The sequence below is a fragment of the Mus caroli genome, unplaced genomic scaffold (genome assembly GCF_978045245.1).
Source record: "Mus caroli unplaced genomic scaffold, Mus_caroli_1 scaffold_6, whole genome shotgun sequence".
In the NCBI taxonomy this organism is placed as follows: Eukaryota; Metazoa; Chordata; class Mammalia; order Rodentia; family Muridae; genus Mus; species Mus caroli.
In genome coordinates, this window is record NW_028227261.1 from 93,862,174 (window position 1) to 93,879,594 (window position 17,421).

The window sequence follows — 17,421 nt, forward strand, 5'->3', positions numbered from 1 at the left end:
TGGGTTTAAATCTAAGTTCTCACATTGACTATATGACCTTATACAGTTACTTAGTATTTCTGAGTCTTAACTAATACTATGGTAAGAAGAGTAAAATAGTACATACTATATAATGCTGATGCAAAGTTGAAATAAAGCGTATTGAGTACTTGCCTCCTTCTTGAATTCTTTATTTCCCCACATCAAACACTAGTTTATGTTTCTGGTTCCAGGGTAAATGAAATATCTACTGATACAAAATATGTTCTCATTGTAATTGTATGTCTTTAGAAGCATGATTTTTGGCATGATTTCTACTTGAACCTCCATCAGTGAGTATGACTTTGAAAATTTCTTATATTTTTCATTAATGATGAGATTTTGTCCAATCAGTTGAAGTCCAATGTTCTTGAAGGTAAACAGTTGATGCAACCTGACTACAGACAACAGTTTGAATTCTGAGGTCAGAGGTATCTGTACAAAGGTTGAAGCCTTTTGGGCACCTATCACCTTGGAAGAGTTTTATCAGCCACCAAACACAGACACTATTGTATATGCCAGCAAGATTTTGCTGAAAGAATCCTGATATAGCTGTCTCTTGTAAGGCTATGCCAGGGCTTGACAAATACAGAAGTGGATGTTCACAGTCATCTATTTTATGGAACACAGGGCCCCAGTGGAGAAGGTAGAGAAAGTACCCAAGAAGCTGAAGGGGTCTGCAACCCGATAGGTGGAACAATAATAAGAACTAACTAGTACCCCCCAGAGCACATGTCTCTAGCTGCATATGTAGATCGGTCATCATTGGGAAGAGAAGCCCCTTGGTCTTGCAAACTTTATATGCCCCAGTACAGGGGAACTCCAGGGCCAAGAAGTGGGAGTGGGTTTGTAGGGAATCAGGGCAGGGGGAGGGTACAGAAGGTAGGTAAATAAAGAAAATATTTAGTTAAAAAAAAAAAAGAGACCAAAAAATTTACTATCTTTATGTGAATGTACCTGAATGAGTTTATATGCATTACATGTGTGCAGGAGGCCACAGGGGTCAAAAGAAAGTATTTGATTTCCTGTTACTGAAGTTAGAGTCAGTTATGGAATGCCACATGAATGCTTGTAATTGAACATGGGTCTTCAACAAAAACAGCAAAATCTGATTCCTTCCTTAAGACCTCCATTGCACCAGACCTGTGCATGGTACTCAGGTACACATACAAAACCAATACTCATACACAAGAAATATAATTGAATCTTTTGATAAATTGAGTAATTTAAGTTTTCCATACTTGTCTTAAAGGGAAGATTCAATGCATACTTGACCTTCCAGTTCAGTCCCCACCCCCTCCAAAACTGGCTTTCTAATTCCAGCCAGATCCAAAGTTTGAAAAGGGCAGGAACAATCCTTGGCCACTGATCAATAAATGAGAAAACATTCCACAAAGCCAGATGGATTTCGAACAGACCTATAATGGAAGAAGAAAGAAAACAACAAACAAACAAACAAAACCCACTGAACCCAGAGCGTATATAAGGACAAGTAAAGGAGCTGGGGAGTACAGTGTAGGCACCATCACCAGAAAGACGTGTTCCTGACAGACAGACAATTCGATTGCCTACCAAAATGAAGCTGCTGCTGCTGCTGCTGCTGCTGCTGCTGCTGCTGCTGCTGCTGCTGCTGTGTTTGGGACTGACCCTAGTCTGTGTCCATGCAGAATAAGCTAGTTCTATGGGACGGAACTTTAATGTAGAAAAGGTATGATGAGTGAATACTGACTTCTGACTTAGAATGTGCTTTGGGGAACTCTTGAAGCCAAATAGGTCCTTGGAGGGGATGTGTATAATGCCCCAATCTATTAGACAAATGAATGGCTCCAGACCTTGAAGTAAGACCAGATATTCAGATCTAACAATATTTGTGGACCTCTGTTCTCACTGAGATGCAGGGACCGTATGGTAAGTATTGTGACAACTGGCATGAGATCTACCGAAGTGTATGCTCATTCCCTAATCCGTAGACTGGAGTTCAAGTGGAAACATGTGCATGTGGTATCCCTGCTTCTTCTCCCTTAACCACTTGCTTATCTATTACAGATAAAGGGGAATGGTATACTATTACGCTGGCCTCTGACAAAAGAGAAAAGATAGAAGAACATGGCAGCATGAGAGTTTTTGTGGAGCACATCAATGTCTTGGAGAATTCCTTAGCTTTTTAACTCCATACTGTGTAAAGATGCTCCTAGCTGAGAAAGGGGAAATGAAAACCTGGTATGGTCTCACACCTACAAACACTCGGGATTTGGGGAAGAGATGCCTCTCAGTATGCACATGTGCACACACATACTAAGTCTGTATCCAAAAGTAGAATGTTCCATGTGATACTGAACCAAGATCTCATAACCAGGGGTTTTTCAAAAGTCAGAGACAAGAGTTGGTGACATGAATTAATTTGCTATGAGTTCGATAAGGAAAGATCAGAGACACTTCTGAAACCACCTTATTGAGACAGTATAATACAAGTTAAGATTTTGTGATAATGAATTACATTTTTATTACTAGTTGTTAGGCAAAGAAATCCACCCCTTTCTACTTCCATTTTCCTTCAGTAAAGATGATAGTAATAATTCTCCTCTGTGGATCTGGGAGCCACATTAGGCAACATTTGAGTGCTAATTTTAGGCAGAGGGTGGAAATCTACCTGATAATATACTCAACTGGCTGAAGCATGGCACTGGTGAGTCTTGCAAGTTGTTGCAGTTGTAATAAGGATGAGAAGTGATTGTCGTTTTCTTTTTTAAAAATAATACGCAAATTTGTGATTGCTAAAGCATCAGACATAAAAGAAATAATATAATTAAAACCCTTTTGCTAATTTTGCAAATACAGTTCAAAGTTAAATAGAATCAGAAACTGGAGATAAATATAGTATAGTGGGTCAAGAAGCCAGCCAGTTCAAAATACCTTACCCACCAACTCACTATGTTTTACAGTATAGATGAAGAGTGAGTGCACTGAAATATTTTTGGTTGCTGACAGAACAGAAAAGGCGGGTGAATATTCTGTGACATATGAGTATATAAAATGTCTATACATCTATCCACAAGATGATTAGTAAACTATAATACCTTTAGTGTTTGTGTTGGGGGGTAGTGGTTGAGTTTCAATGCAGGAATTTGTACCTACTAGTCAAATGGGTGCCATCTAATAGTGAACACCCTGTGGCAGGCAAGTGGGATAAGTAGGGGGAGATGAAATCAATATGATACTGCCTGTTGGCTAGGGCTAGTACACATCTCTCAGAGTGTAGCAGCAGATAATTTGATACAGCAACCTTATGAAAGGTAGAAACATGTTGCTGGAAGCTGCTGAGGGAGGTAGGTAAGCCTAGCAGAGGATGAGAGAGTGGTGCTCCCGTGGCTGGCTGTTCACTAGTGGTCTAGACCTCTCAAAGTCCTTTTTCTTAGAAGTTACTTCTTGAGGTTCAGAAAGCTAAAGACAGAAAGGGTCAGACACTTCACCCATCTCTTCCAGGATATGTATTTTAATTATTTTATGTTTTTGGTAGAACAAGAAAATAGTATCTATCATGTCCTGCAGAACAAAGAATTTCTGAGCTGCGTCCCATTTCCTCCACCAGTGATGTATTCAATACATTTACTATACTTAAGACAGACTATGATAATTGTAATATGTTTCATCTCATTAACGAAAAGGATGGGGAAACCTTCCAGATGATGTTGCTCTATGGTAAAGTATTTTCACAAAGACACTGTTCTTGGAGTGGAAAAAGAAGAAAGAACCTCTAGCTTTAATATGATGTTCCCAACTTGGTCCTGCTTTTTCTCACCTCTTGAATATTGATGCTTATCTCCATCATCCCTCGAGCATAGTGATGGAAGCACTCTGAAATCTCTCAGTGATACAGAAGGATAGTCTATGGATGCCAAATCCAGGATAGATCATACCAATGCCTGTCAATCATGTTGCCAAACATTTCCCATACTTATGGGGAAGCCCCTGTCCCCTAACTCAGACTGTGGTCAATGCACATGATACTGTTGCTACACTCACTGTTGCTCTTCTCACAGGCTGAGAACCAGATTGGAGTTCAGACATCAAGGAAAAGTTTTCAAAACTATGTGAGGAGCATGGAATCATTAGAGAAAATATCATTGACCTATCCAATGCCAGTAAGTCAGGATTCATTTATTTTTCTCATCCTGAATATTTTATCATAGAGGAAACAAACCCATTTGGCTACCAGTCATTTATGAATGCTGGAGAGTCCTATCCTTTCTCTTGGGGAAATAAAGTGGACCTGGTACCTGAACATGTTCTTGTTCTCACACTTCAGATCTCTGCTTCGAAGCCCGAGAATGAAGAACAGCCATAGCCTCCAAGTGGGCAATCTACAGTGAGAGCAAAGAGAGGTTGGTGGTCATGGCGAGGCCCTTCTAAAAGTTTTAGCATTGTGTGCTCAAATTACAATAAAAATAGTTTGATAAGGAATCTTTGAGGAAAACTTGAAAAATTCGCTTTGAATTATCTGGATTTGTGATCTAGTCCTACTTTGAGCTTTGAAGTAAAGTGACCCAAGCACTTAGGCAAGAATACAAGGATTTGAGCTTTACATAGTTGATGTATACTTGTGTGAAAAAGGTTCAGCGATGGGTTCAATATCATTGACAGACAGAGTAGCAGGATGTGGTGTAGCAGCTCCTCAGTGTCTGTGGTCCCCCTCCATCCCACTTGAGACAGTAACATCTTAATCTGAACAACATACAAACTTGGCTTCTCACTTGGGAGTGGATGTACCTGATCTCCACTTCTCAATGAATCTGGAGAGCAAACTCCTCTGGCCCTGTTTTCTCATCTAGTCCAAGACTTCACTCATCCATTATGGTCATTTATTCTGACTTTTATCCCTGTTTTCTGGCAAATATTTCCAGTTAGATTGCGAGGGAAGATCCATTTCTTCATCCCCTTCATTGTATATAATAGAATGTCTCTGTCCTGACGTAAATCCAAGAAGTGCTTAATGAGCTTCTGCATTCTTTCTTCCTAGCTTACAAGGTGTTGAGTGAAGACTTCTCATCAGGACTCCAGCATCCATTCAAGGACTCCATTTCCTATCCATACAGTATCCCATGACAACTTCTGTGATATGCTTTCTATTGTGTTGAAAGACTCCGAGAGGAGCCCCTCTCTCAGACCTCAGGACAATAGCGGACACCCAAGAACTCACGATAGACCGTGCTTGTTGCAAACCACATGAGGCTTTATTCGGGGAGAGCCAGAGCTCTGGGGACGACTCATATCCCATGCAGGGATAGAGGAGTCGGCCTCGAGAGGAAAGAGGTCCCAGTTGTTATAGGCTCTCAGGGGAGAAAGGAGAAGGGGGGAGTAGGGGAGATCTAAACAATGTCTATTCTCAAGAAATGGGTATGGGAGGGGTACAAGGAAAGAGTCTGGTGCAGGTGTAGCAACTCAGGATTGGCTGGGCTGTGGTTGCTGGGGAGATTTTCTGACTCTTTCTCAGCAACTTTATCACAAACACCTGGCAATGGGCTTCATCAGTGGGCACACACATGGGTCAAGGAATGGTCAAAACATTGGCAGACACACAGGTTCAAGGAGTGGCCAGAGCATTGTGCACCTCTATTTTTCTAAATCAGTGAAGCTAGTTCTGCTAACAGTGACATCTATCTTGCCAATTTCAGGGCTTCTGTGACCTTTTACATTCTGTCAGGATCTTTCAGTGTCTAACAGAGAAGTGCAATACAGTTCTCTCCAGCCTGTTACCTAGAGAACTCATCAAGAATCAAATACTATCTTTAAATTTCTACTTGACACACCCATGACTATTCTCCATGAATTTCTTCTTCTTCCTGTTCAATAAAAGATTACCCTTGCACTTAAATATATGTCTCTATCTCCAGAAAATGTTGGAGCTGACAGTGAGTGAATGAAGGGACCTCCTGAGTCCTATACCCATGATACTTCTTTATGGCCCAGTGTAACCTGAGTTTCAGGATTTTGCCTTTCCTGCTCCAATCACAAGCCCTGATGAGTAATGCCTGCTCCTTAGCACTCCTGCTTTAGTGCTTTATGAGGACCATGGGAGCATGACACTTGCTGCATGATTCCTCCATCCATAGTCTCTTTTCCAACAGAGCATAGGAGAGACACATATTTCTAAGGATATGCCTGCTCAATATGTTTAAGGACATGCAGAGGGGGTGGGCTAAAGTGAGGTAGGTTTGGTAATTAGAGTCCCATTGGATACAGAGAAAACAGTGTCTAGCTCCCATAGCATACTCTGGCCCCTAGATCAAGAGATTAAATTGGTTCAACTCAGGACACATGAAATGAGTTCTTGCTGTAGTTTGCTAAAAGATGGCAAAACACTATTGATAAACCAAGCAATTATGATGAAATACTTCCCTCCCCACAACCTGGCCTGTTGGGTGGGTATAAGTCATTCTCTGACCAAAGCCTCCTAAGTGGCTTCAACTACATCCATGGACTACCATGCCCAGCTTTTCAAGTCTTGGCAACTATTTAAGAGACAAAAAAAATTGTTCACAATCTAATCTATCATTCAGAATCCTTATATAGTTAAGTAAGAGTTCCAATCCAATACTCCTTCAAAGACACAAAATGCTTGACAATGCTATCATAGTTCAAAAGACCGCAACCCAGAGAAAGATACAGAAAATATTTGGTTATTTCAAGGTCAATATGGCAGCTTGAGGTCACCCTAAATCCTCTCCCTTTCAAGACCAAACACTTAGTAAACATGGGATGTGAAATACTGAAAACATTCAAAGCAAAGTAAGAAATTCAAAACCTCAGACAGAGCAATCCCTTTGTAAAGGGAGAAGACAGGGAAGAGGTGAGGGTTGATGCAGTAGAACTGTACAATTCTTTTTGATCTGGGAGTAGATTACAACTAAGGGAATATAGAGGGTTGGGGACAACTGTTACAACTGCCACATGAGCATGCAACCTCAGAGGAACAAGGGCTGAAGCAGAGTGATTTTGAGGAAAGGAGTGACATGACATCCACCAAGAAGGCAACTACCTGTAGCTGCAGAAGTGGCAGGACCAATCATTCTAAAGATCAAAGCAGCTGCTGACATCTAAGGACTGGCCCGACTGCTAGATCTAGGAGTTTCCACTTGAAAAAGCTGGCTTGATGCTCATGGTTGGCCTGAATTTCTTCTCAGGAATAAATAACCTCACAAAATATCAACATTAGGCACCATCATCCTGAGATGGCTAACAGAAGATCATTTTGCATCTAAAATGGTGTCTGTCCTCTGGCTAAAATCAGTGACAGCTACTTCTTTACCAATTGCAGAGTTAGCTTTATGTTTGTGTCTAATTATTATAAATGGGATATAACGGGCTATTTAATCACTGTGGTTTAATTACCCAATTGCACCCAACCTAGAGCTTCCTGAGATATCCCTGATCCCTTCAGGAGTTCCTTGCTTCATTTCTTTTATAAAAATTGCCAGCTGTGCACAGATACCAACAGGAAAGAGCCATTCTTCCTGGAGTGCTTTTACTCCTGGGCTGTGACATGAGATATCCACTTTCTCTCCATTAACTCTCCTGGGAAAGACTGGCGAAGAGTGCACCGGGAACAGAAACAGTGGATCAGCTGGGACAGGATCCTTTCAGTCACCATATACAAGCAGAGCCTGGGCTGTTCCACAACCCTCTGTAAAAAAGTTCAGCCAGGAGAGAGCTGTTCTTCCAGGAGTAATGGCACAGGCTTATAGATGCACAGAAGGGACAAGCTCCAAACAGAGACAGCAAGGCCATTTAACACCAGAGGTAACCAGCTGGCAAAAGGCAAGGGCAAGAAACTTACAAACAGAAACCGAGGCTACTTGTCATCATAAGAACCCAGTTATCCCACCACAGCAAGTCCTGGATACAGCCAACAACTGGAAAAGCAAGGTTTGGATTTAACTCCCTTGAAGAAATATGGGAGATCAGATTTAAAAAGGGAGAAGGATTTAAAGAGGAAACACAAAATCCCTTACAGGATTACAGGACAACACAAAAAGGTGAAGGATTTGAACAAAACCATCCAGGATCTAAAAATGGAAGTAGAAATTATAAAGAAATCACAAAGGGAGAAAACTTGAGAGATAGAAATCCTAGGAAAGAGATCAGGGGTCATAGATGCAAGCATCACCAAAAGAGTACAAGACATAGAAGAGAGAATCTTAGGTATAGAAGATACCATAGAAAACACTGACACAACAATCAAAGAAAAAGCAAAATGCATAAAAGATCACAACTCAAAACATCCAGGAAATCCAGGACACAACAAGAAAAAAAAAAAAAAAAAAAGACCAAATCTAAGGATAATAGGTACAGAAAAGAGCAAAACTTCCCAATTTACAGGGCCAGTAAGTATTTTAAACAAAATTGTAAAAGAAAACTTCCCTGACCTAAAAAAAAAAAAAAAAAAAAAAAGATGCCCATGAACACACAGGAAGCAGACAGAGAACCAAATAGATTAGACCTGAAAAGAATTTCCTCCTGTCACATAATAATCAAAACACCATATGCACAAACAAAGGAAGAATATTAAAAGCAGTAAGGGAAAAAGGCCAAGTACCATATAAGTGCAGACCATTCAGAATTACACCAGACTTCTCACCAGAGACTATAAGACCCAGAAGATCCTGGGAAGACATCCTACAGACCCTAAGAGAACACAAATGTGAGTCAAGGCTACTATGCCCAGCAAAAATCTCAATTACCATAGATAGAGAGACCAAGATATTCCATGATAAAAACAAATTTACACAATATCTTTGAACAAATCCAGCTCTTCAAAGGATAATAAAAGGAAAACTCCAACAAAAGGAATGAAACTAAACCCTAGAAAAGTCAGGTATGCCCTAAAGAAATAGAAGCAGTCAATAATAGTCTCCCAACCAAAAAAAGCCCAGGACCTGATGGGTTTTGTGCAGAGTTCTATCTGACCTTGAAAGAAGATCTAATACCAATACTCCTTAAAATAGTCCAAAAAATAGAAAAGGAAGGAACAATACCCAATTTGTTCCATGGAGCCATAATTATTTTCATATTTAAACCACACCAAGAACGAACAAAGAAAGAGAAATTCAGGCCAATGTACCTTATGAATATCTATGCAAAAAATACTCAATAAAATTCTCGAAAACCTAATCCAAAAACACATGAAAATCATCAACAATCAGGATCAACTAGGCTTCATCCCAGGAATGCAGGGATGGTTCATTACATGGAAATCCATGAACATAATCAACTATATAAACAAACTCAAAGGAAAAAATACACATGATCATTTCATTAGATTTTTGAAAGCATTAGACAAAGTCCAACACCCCTTCATGATAAAAGTCTTAGAAAGATCAGGAATTCCCGGCTCATACCTAAACATAGTAAAAGCAATATACAGTAAACCAGTAGCCTACATTAAGCTAAATCGAGAGAGACTTGAAGCAATCCCACTAAAATCAGAGACTAGACAAAGATCCTCTCTCTCTCTGTATCTATTCAATATCGTACTCGAAATCCTAGCCAGGGCAATTAGACAACAAAAGTAGGTCAAAGGGATGCATATTGGAAAGGAAGAAGTCAAAATATCACTATTTGCAGATGATATGAGAGTGTACTTAATTGACCCCCCCCCAAAATTCCACCAGTGAACTCCTAAACATGATAAACAACTTCAGCAAAGTGGCTGGATATAAAATTAACTCAAACAAATCAGTGGCCTTTCTCTACTCAAAGGATAAACAGGCTGAGAAAGAAAGTAGAAAAACAACACCCTTCACAATAGTCACAAAATGTAAAATAACTTGGTGTGATTCTAACTAAGCTAGTGAAAGATCTTTCTGACAAGAACTTCAAGTCTGTGAAGAAAAAAATCAAAAATCTCAGAAGATTAAAAAATCTCCCATGCTCATGAATTGGCAGGATTAATATGGTAAAAAATGGCCATCTTGCCAAAAGCAATCTACAGATTCAATGCAATCCTCATCAAAATTCCAGCTCAATTCTTCATGGAGTTAGAAAGAATAATTTCCAAATTCATCTGTAATAACAAAAACCTAGGATAGCAAAAACTATTCTCAACAATAAGAGAACTTTTGTGGGAATCAACATCTATGACCTCAAGCTGTACTACACAGCAATTGTGATTAAAAACTGCATGGTATTGGTACAGTGATAGGCAGGTAGATCAATGGAATAGAACTGAAGACCCAGAAATGAACACACATACCTATGGTCACTTGATCTTTGACAAAGGAGCTAAACCATTCAGTGAAAAAGACAGCATTTTCAACAAATGGTGGTGGCTCAACTGGCAGTTATCATGTAGAAGAATACAAACCAATCCATTCTTATCTACTTCTACAAAGCTCAAGTCCAAGTGGATCAAGGACCTCCACATGAAACTACATACGCTGAAACTAATAGAAAAGAAGTGGGGAAGAGCCGCAAGCACATGGGAGCATAGGAAAATTTCCTGAACAAAGCACCCATAACTTATGCTTCAAGACCGAAAATTGACAAATGGGACCTCATAAAATTGCAAAGCTTTTGTAAGGCAAATGACACTGTCAATAGGACAAAACAGCAACCTATAGATTGGGAAAAGATCTTTACAAACTCTACATCTGATAGAGGGCTAATATTCAAAATATACACAGAACTCAAGAAGTTAGATGCCAGAGAACCAAATAAGCCTATTTAAAATGGGGTGCAGAGCTAAACCAATAATTGTCAAGTGTAGAATATCGAATGGCTGAGAAGCACCTAAAGAAATGTTCAACATCCTTAGTCATCAGGGAAATGCAAATCAAAACAACCCTGAGATCCTCACACAACTCAGAATAGCTAAGATCAAAAATTCAGGTGACATCAGATGCTGTTGAGGATGTAGAGAAAGAGGAACACTCCTCCATTGCTGGTGGGATTGTAAGCTGTTACAACCCCTCTGGAACTCACCTGGAAGTTTCTCAAAAAAAAAAAAAAAAACTGGACATAGTATTACCTGAGGACTCAGCTATACCACTACTGGGCATATACCCAAAAGATTCTCCAACATATAACTAGGACACATGTTCCACTATGTTCAAAACAGCTTTATATTTAATAACCAGAAGCTGGAAAGAACCCAGATGTCTTTCCACCATGTAATGGATATAGAGAATGTAGTACATTTACACAATGGAGTACTACTCAGATATTAAAACAATGAATTTATGAAATTCATAGGAAAATGGTTGGAACTAGAAAATATCATCCTAAGTGAGGTAATTCAATCACAAAAGAACACCCATAGTATGCATTCACAACTAAGTGGATTTTAGCCCAGAAGCTCAAAATACCCAAGATACAATTCACAGACTACATGAAGCTCAAGAAGAAGTAAGACCAAACTCTGTATACTTTGGTCCTTCTTAGAAGGGGGAACAACATACTCATATGAGGAGTTACAGAGACAAAAATGTAGAACAGAGATTGAAGGAAAGGCCATTCAGAGTCTGCCCATCCTGGGATCCATCCCAAATAGTCACCAAAACCAGACACTATTGTGGATGCCAACAAGTGCTTGCTGACAGAGGCTCTAACAGTGCCTGACAATACAGAAGTAGGTGCTCTCACTCAACCATTGGACTGAGCACCGGGTCCCCAATGTAGGAGTTAGAGAAAAGACTGAAGGAGCTGAAGGGATTTGAAACCTCACAGGAGGAAAAACAATAGGAACCAACCTGTACCCCCATAACTCACAGGGACTAAACCACCAACCAAAGAGTCCACACTGAGGAATCCATGGCTCCAGCCCCATATGCAGCAGATGATGGTTTTGTCAGTCACCAGTAGGAGAAGAGGCCCTTGATCCTGTGAAGTCTCTGTGCTCCAGTGTAGTGGAATGCCAGGGATAGGAAACAGGAGTGTGTGGATTTGTGAGCAGTGGAGAGGGGAGGGGATAGGGGATTTACAGAAGGGGAAACCAGGATATGGGATACTATTTTAAATATAAATAACAAAATATCTAATAAAAAATTCCTATGAAATAAAGTAAAAAAAATATTGTTTTGTGTTTGGGTGTGTGCATGCATGTTTTTGCAGGTTCATGTGCACCTGTGCATGTGTATATGTAGAAGCCAGGTGTTTATGTCAAGTGTCTTCTTATTTCATTCTCTACCTAGTTTTCTGAGACAGAGACTTTGTCTTCACCAAGAGTTTATGAATGTGGCTAGACCTGTGGGGGGTGGGCAAGCAAACCCCAGGATCTCCCTGCCTCTGCTTCCCCAGTGCTGGGATTACAGTACTTGCATCACTAGGCTTCTTTTGTGGATGCTGGGCATCCAAGAGAGGTCTTCTGTCTTTCATGGAAAATACCTTAGTAACCCAGCTACCTCCCCAGCTCAGGTTCTTTCTGAGATTACCCAGGCTGCCCTCATATTTTCTTCCCAACATCAGTAGTTAGTACTAATAAACTCAACCTTATTTTACTTATAAATATGCTCCTAGTGGTCTTTCATGGGGTGATACTAAAATTTGAAGACAAACAGAGGTTACTCCATGACCTGGGAGCATCAACCTAAGCCACAAATGCAATGCTTGGTTTGGGGCTGTGTATTTGGTAGGGGATAGAACAAAGGAAGTGTTTACATTTTAATCTGAGGTGTGAGAGAGGATAAGAGGATTGTTATTTCTCTAAGTCTCTTGGGAGCATAGTTTTAGGGAGGAAGGAAAGGTCCCAGCTTCAAACATTAAAGTATTCAGCTAGACTGACTGCCTTATCAAAAAAGGCCCAGTGCTGTGATGACAACTCAACTGGTCAAGCGCTTGCTGTGCAGTGTGAGGTCCTGAGTTTTATCCCCAGAATCCACATAAAACAGTTGAGCTTGGTGAAGCACAGTAGATCATAGTCTAAATCCTATATAAATCCTAATCTTGTTTTTCTGGTGTGTTGGGGGTATCAAGGATTTGGTTTGGTGGGAGAATTAGGTTCTGATGATGCCAAGTAACTTTGGTTTCTGTTTTAAGGTTCTTGCACTTGCCTTTAGCCATCTGGTTATCTCTGGTATTAGCTGGTCTTGCCATCTTTGACTGTTTTGTGTCCCTCCTGCAAGTCTCTGTGTTAGTACTCCTGGGAGACCCGTTTTCTCTGGAACGAATTTGGGTATGGAGAACTGTGGTAGAGGGTCAGCTTGGCGATACAGACAGAAACCAGAAGGATCCTGTTCTCCACTATTTCTTGGTTACTATGTCCTGATGGCTCTGGGTGGGTCCTTCTTGTTTCAGGAATTTTAGCAAAACTGGTGGTCTTTCCTGTGTTCTCAGTTGTGTCAGCACTCCTGGGAACCATCTCTCTCCCTGCAGGATTTGGTTATGGAAAGCAGTGGAACAGGGTAGGTGCTCTCACTCAACCATTGGACTGACCACCAGGTCCCCAATATAGGAGTTAGAGAAAAGACTGAAGGAGCTGAAGGGATTTGAAACCTCACAGGAGGAAAAACAATAGGAACCAACCTGTACCCCCATAACTCACAGGGACTAAACCACCAACCAAAGAGTACACACTGAGGAATCTATGGCTCCAGCCCCATATGCAGCAGATGATGGTTTTGTCAGTCACCAGTAGGAGGAGAGGCCCTTGATCCTGTGAAGTCTCTGTGCTCCAGTGTAGTGGAATGCCAGGAATAGGAAACAGGAGTGTGTGGATTTGTGACCTTCCTTTGTGTGGGACAGGAGACTTTTAATCATTGCTATTTTCTTAGGGCCTATAGGGATATTTAAATACTTTACCTGATCTTAGTTCAACTTTGATAAGTTGTATGTATCTAGAAAGTCATCCATTTCATTTACATTTTTCAATTTTATGGCATACAGGCTTTATAGGTTGGGCTGAATGATTCTTTAAATATCCACAGTATATGTTGTTATGTCTCCCTTTTCACTTCTGATTTTGTTTATGTGGATACTGTCTCTTTGCCTCTTTGGTGGTTAGGCTAAAGATTTATTTATCTTGTTGAATTTTTTAAAGACCCAGTTCTTGGTTGCCTTGATTCCTTGTATTCTATTCCTTATTTCTAAATTACTGATATCAGCCTGGTTTGATGATCTCCTACAAACTACCCCCCTTGGGTATGCTTGCTTCTCCCTTTTCCCTGGCTATTTCAGGTGTACTTTTACATTGCTAGTATGAGAATTCATTTCTTTATTTCTTCCTTGACTCAAGGATCATTGAGTAGAGAATTGTTCAGTTTCCATGACTTTGTGGGCTTTCTGTTGTTTCTGTTGTTGAAGTCTAGATTTGATGCATGGTAGCCTGATAGGATACTAGGAGTTATTTCAATGTTCTTGTATCTGTTGAGATACAAGTCCAACTGCTTTGTGACCAACTATATGGTCAGTTTTGGAAAAGATTCCATGAGATGCTTAGAAGAAGGTACATTCTTTTGTGTTTGATGAGGTGTTCTCTAGCTATGTGTTAGGTCCAATTGATTCATAACTTCTGTTAGTTTCATTATTTCTCTGTTTACATTCAATGTCAATAACCTATCTTTTGGTGAGAGTGGGGTAATGAACACCTCTACCTGTTTGATTGTATTTTCCTGTATTTCTTTAAGGGATTTATTCATTTCTTCTTTAAAGGCCTCTGTCATCTTTATAAGATTGATTTATTGTCATTTTCTTGTGCTTTAGTTGTCTTAGGATATCCAGGGTTGCTGTAGTAGGATAGTTATGCTTAGAAGATGGCATATTTCAGTGGCCCTTGTTGGTTTTGTGCTTATGCTGTCCTTTAGTCATCTGGATGTCCCTGGATTTTATAGGTGTAACAGGTATCAGGCAATTGGGACTAATCTGAATATTCCTGGTGCAGCAGGCCTCTGTTGGGCAACCTTGGGCTGGAAAATGGAACTCATGGGGCAGTCTCAGAGCAGCTGGTTGTGCCCCAGGTGACATAGAGGGTAGAAGATTGGGGGCAGGAGGGAGGGTCTAACCTGTATATTCTAGGTACAGCAGGTCTGGTGGAGGCCAGTGGAGCAGTGGATGGACAATGGAGCTGGTGTGGGGGATGGGCAGCACACAGCTCAAGGCAACTGGGTATGTACCAGGGGATTCCATCTTGTTTTTTGTTAAGCATATTTTTGTACAGATTTTCATGTTTTCTTTCTTTGCCATGTAATATCAGAACAGTTAAAAGATTATCAGTGGTTGTCATATTTAAAATTTGAAATATCAAAGAATGCCCCTTGAACGGACATTATAAAATTAATAATGCATTTATGGTTGTATGAGGGATATTTATATCATGTTGTGCACTATTATGACACTGTTAAATATATAATGCTTTTGAGATTGTCCATGGGATAGTTATATAGGTATAATTATGACCTGGCTATTACTTCTATTTGGATGATAAGCATGACAAAGGGATATATGATTGTGTGTCAAGATGATAATGCATGGGCTTGGAATAACTATTCTTGTTGTTAAGTACATTTGGAATCAACTTAAACCTTAACAGGTCATTACAGCTTTGAGAGATAATAAATCTATCTCTTTAAAAATAAAAGTCAATTGAAGATGGAAAGACCCACTTTTAATGCAGATTTTTTTGAGGATGTAAGAAACACCTTAAACCTGGGTCACACCTTCTTTTGGCAGCCTATATAAAAGACATGGAAAAAGTAGGCTCCCTCTAGAGAGATACCCCTTACTCTTGCTAGCAAATCTATTCCTTCATGAGCAATAGGGCTTAATTTTTTTTATTAGATATTTTCTTCCTTTACCTTTCAAATGCTATTCCAAAAGCCTCCTATTCAGTTATCTCCATACAGGCTTGCCTTCAGCAAAGTGCAGATGGCAGGGATTCATTGCTATGAAGAAATTCATTGAGGGCATATTGTGGCTTTGTTCTGATTGGGGGAAAGGTATGCAATGAGGGATGGCAGCCAAGGACAGGCCATTGGCCCATGGCTTTTATTTCAACATAAGACATGTACCAAAGGCTTTGTTTTTTCTTACTACACACTAAAATGCCGTGTTTTTGCAAATAATTCTCAGCAAGCTACATGAGTACTCCAAGATGGGTCAGAAAAGGTCCAATTAGATTCAGTCCTAAGACAGGCTTGACTGCCAGACACCATAATTTCCTGGCAGAAAAACTGAGCATAAGTAAATTTTATGCCCCAATCCAGCTAATTGTTGATAAATAAAGTGAGGAACTGTGACCTTTTCTCAGCCTTGAGCAGGTTGGCTTGGACATAGTTTGCCACAGCCAGCTAGCCCACCTAGAGTGGAGTCTTCATGAGATGTGTCCTATGATCATCAACTGAAGATGAGAGGACTAAGGCCTGGTTTCCTGATGGATTAGCATGTTATGCAGACCCTACTCAGAAGGGGACATCAACATAATTATAACCCCTTTCTGGGGCAACCCTCAAAGACACTGGTGAATGGGTATCTTCACAGAGGGTTGAATTTTGGGCAATGCATATCAATAGCGAGTCTTTCCTACTTTGTGGGTTTTTCCCCCATATTTTATCCCCCCCCCCCAGTTTCATCTCCTATCATTAGATTGGAGTAAAAGAAAGATATTAGAGAGACAGAGATAAAGATCCTTGAATCTAATATCTTTCTTTTTGTTTATTCTTTGAGCACAACTACAAACTGTAGCCAAGCCCTGAAAGACCAACAACCTTCAACCCTGCCTCTCAGAGCCCAAGCATTCATATACCCCCTAAAAAGTTCCCAGAATTACAAATGTCACACACTCACAGATAGATTCTATCTTCAGCCGGTAAAAACATGCCTCTACCAGAGTATGAGGCAAATCACAGTCAGCTGTTGTGAAACCTCCCCATATACTCATATCTGGGATTAACACCAAAACAGTCTTTTTTTTTTTTTTTAAGAAACCCAGAATGCTCATTACATTTCCCTTTTCGGTTTTAAGCCATTAATCATGCTGGATATAAAAGGAAAATATAAACAGAGACATTGTCAGTAAACTACGCATTTGTCATGTCAGTGTTCAAGGTTTTCAGGAGACCTCTCTTGCTGAATTCTAATTTACATAAATTTTGATGGTATACACAACTTATTTTTTAGCTGCAAGTTGTTTTTTTTTTTAATGGATATTTTCTTTACGTACATTTAAATGTTATACCCTTTCCTAGTTTCCCCTCTGAAAAACACCCTCCCACTACCTTCTTCCATCTCCCCTACTCACCAACTCACTCACTTCTGTTTCCTGGCCCTGGCATTCCCCCCCACTGGGCATAGAGCCTTCATAGGACAAAGGTCCTCTCCTCCCACTGTTGACTGAATAGGCCATCCTGTGCTGCATATGCAGCTGGAGCCATGAGTCCTACAATGTGTGCTCTTTTGTTGGTGGTTCAATCCCTGTGA

At 40.2% G+C, this 17,421-nt stretch overlaps 2 pseudogenes across 1 annotated transcript in view; both read left to right on the forward strand.

Annotated features, from left to right (window-relative positions):
• Nucleotides 1-1,630: 1,630 nt before the first annotated feature.
• LOC110287645 (major urinary protein 3-like) overlaps nucleotides 1,631-17,421 on the forward strand; it is a 101,851-nt pseudogene continuing 86,060 nt past the window's right edge. Inside the window, exon 1 of the transcript XR_015047370.1 lies at nucleotides 1,631-1,726. The product of XR_015047370.1 is annotated as a major urinary protein 3-like (transcript). The remainder of the gene's footprint in view (nucleotides 1,727-17,421) is intronic.
• On the forward strand, nucleotides 1,911-5,121 carry LOC110287756 (major urinary protein 5-like; annotated as a pseudogene).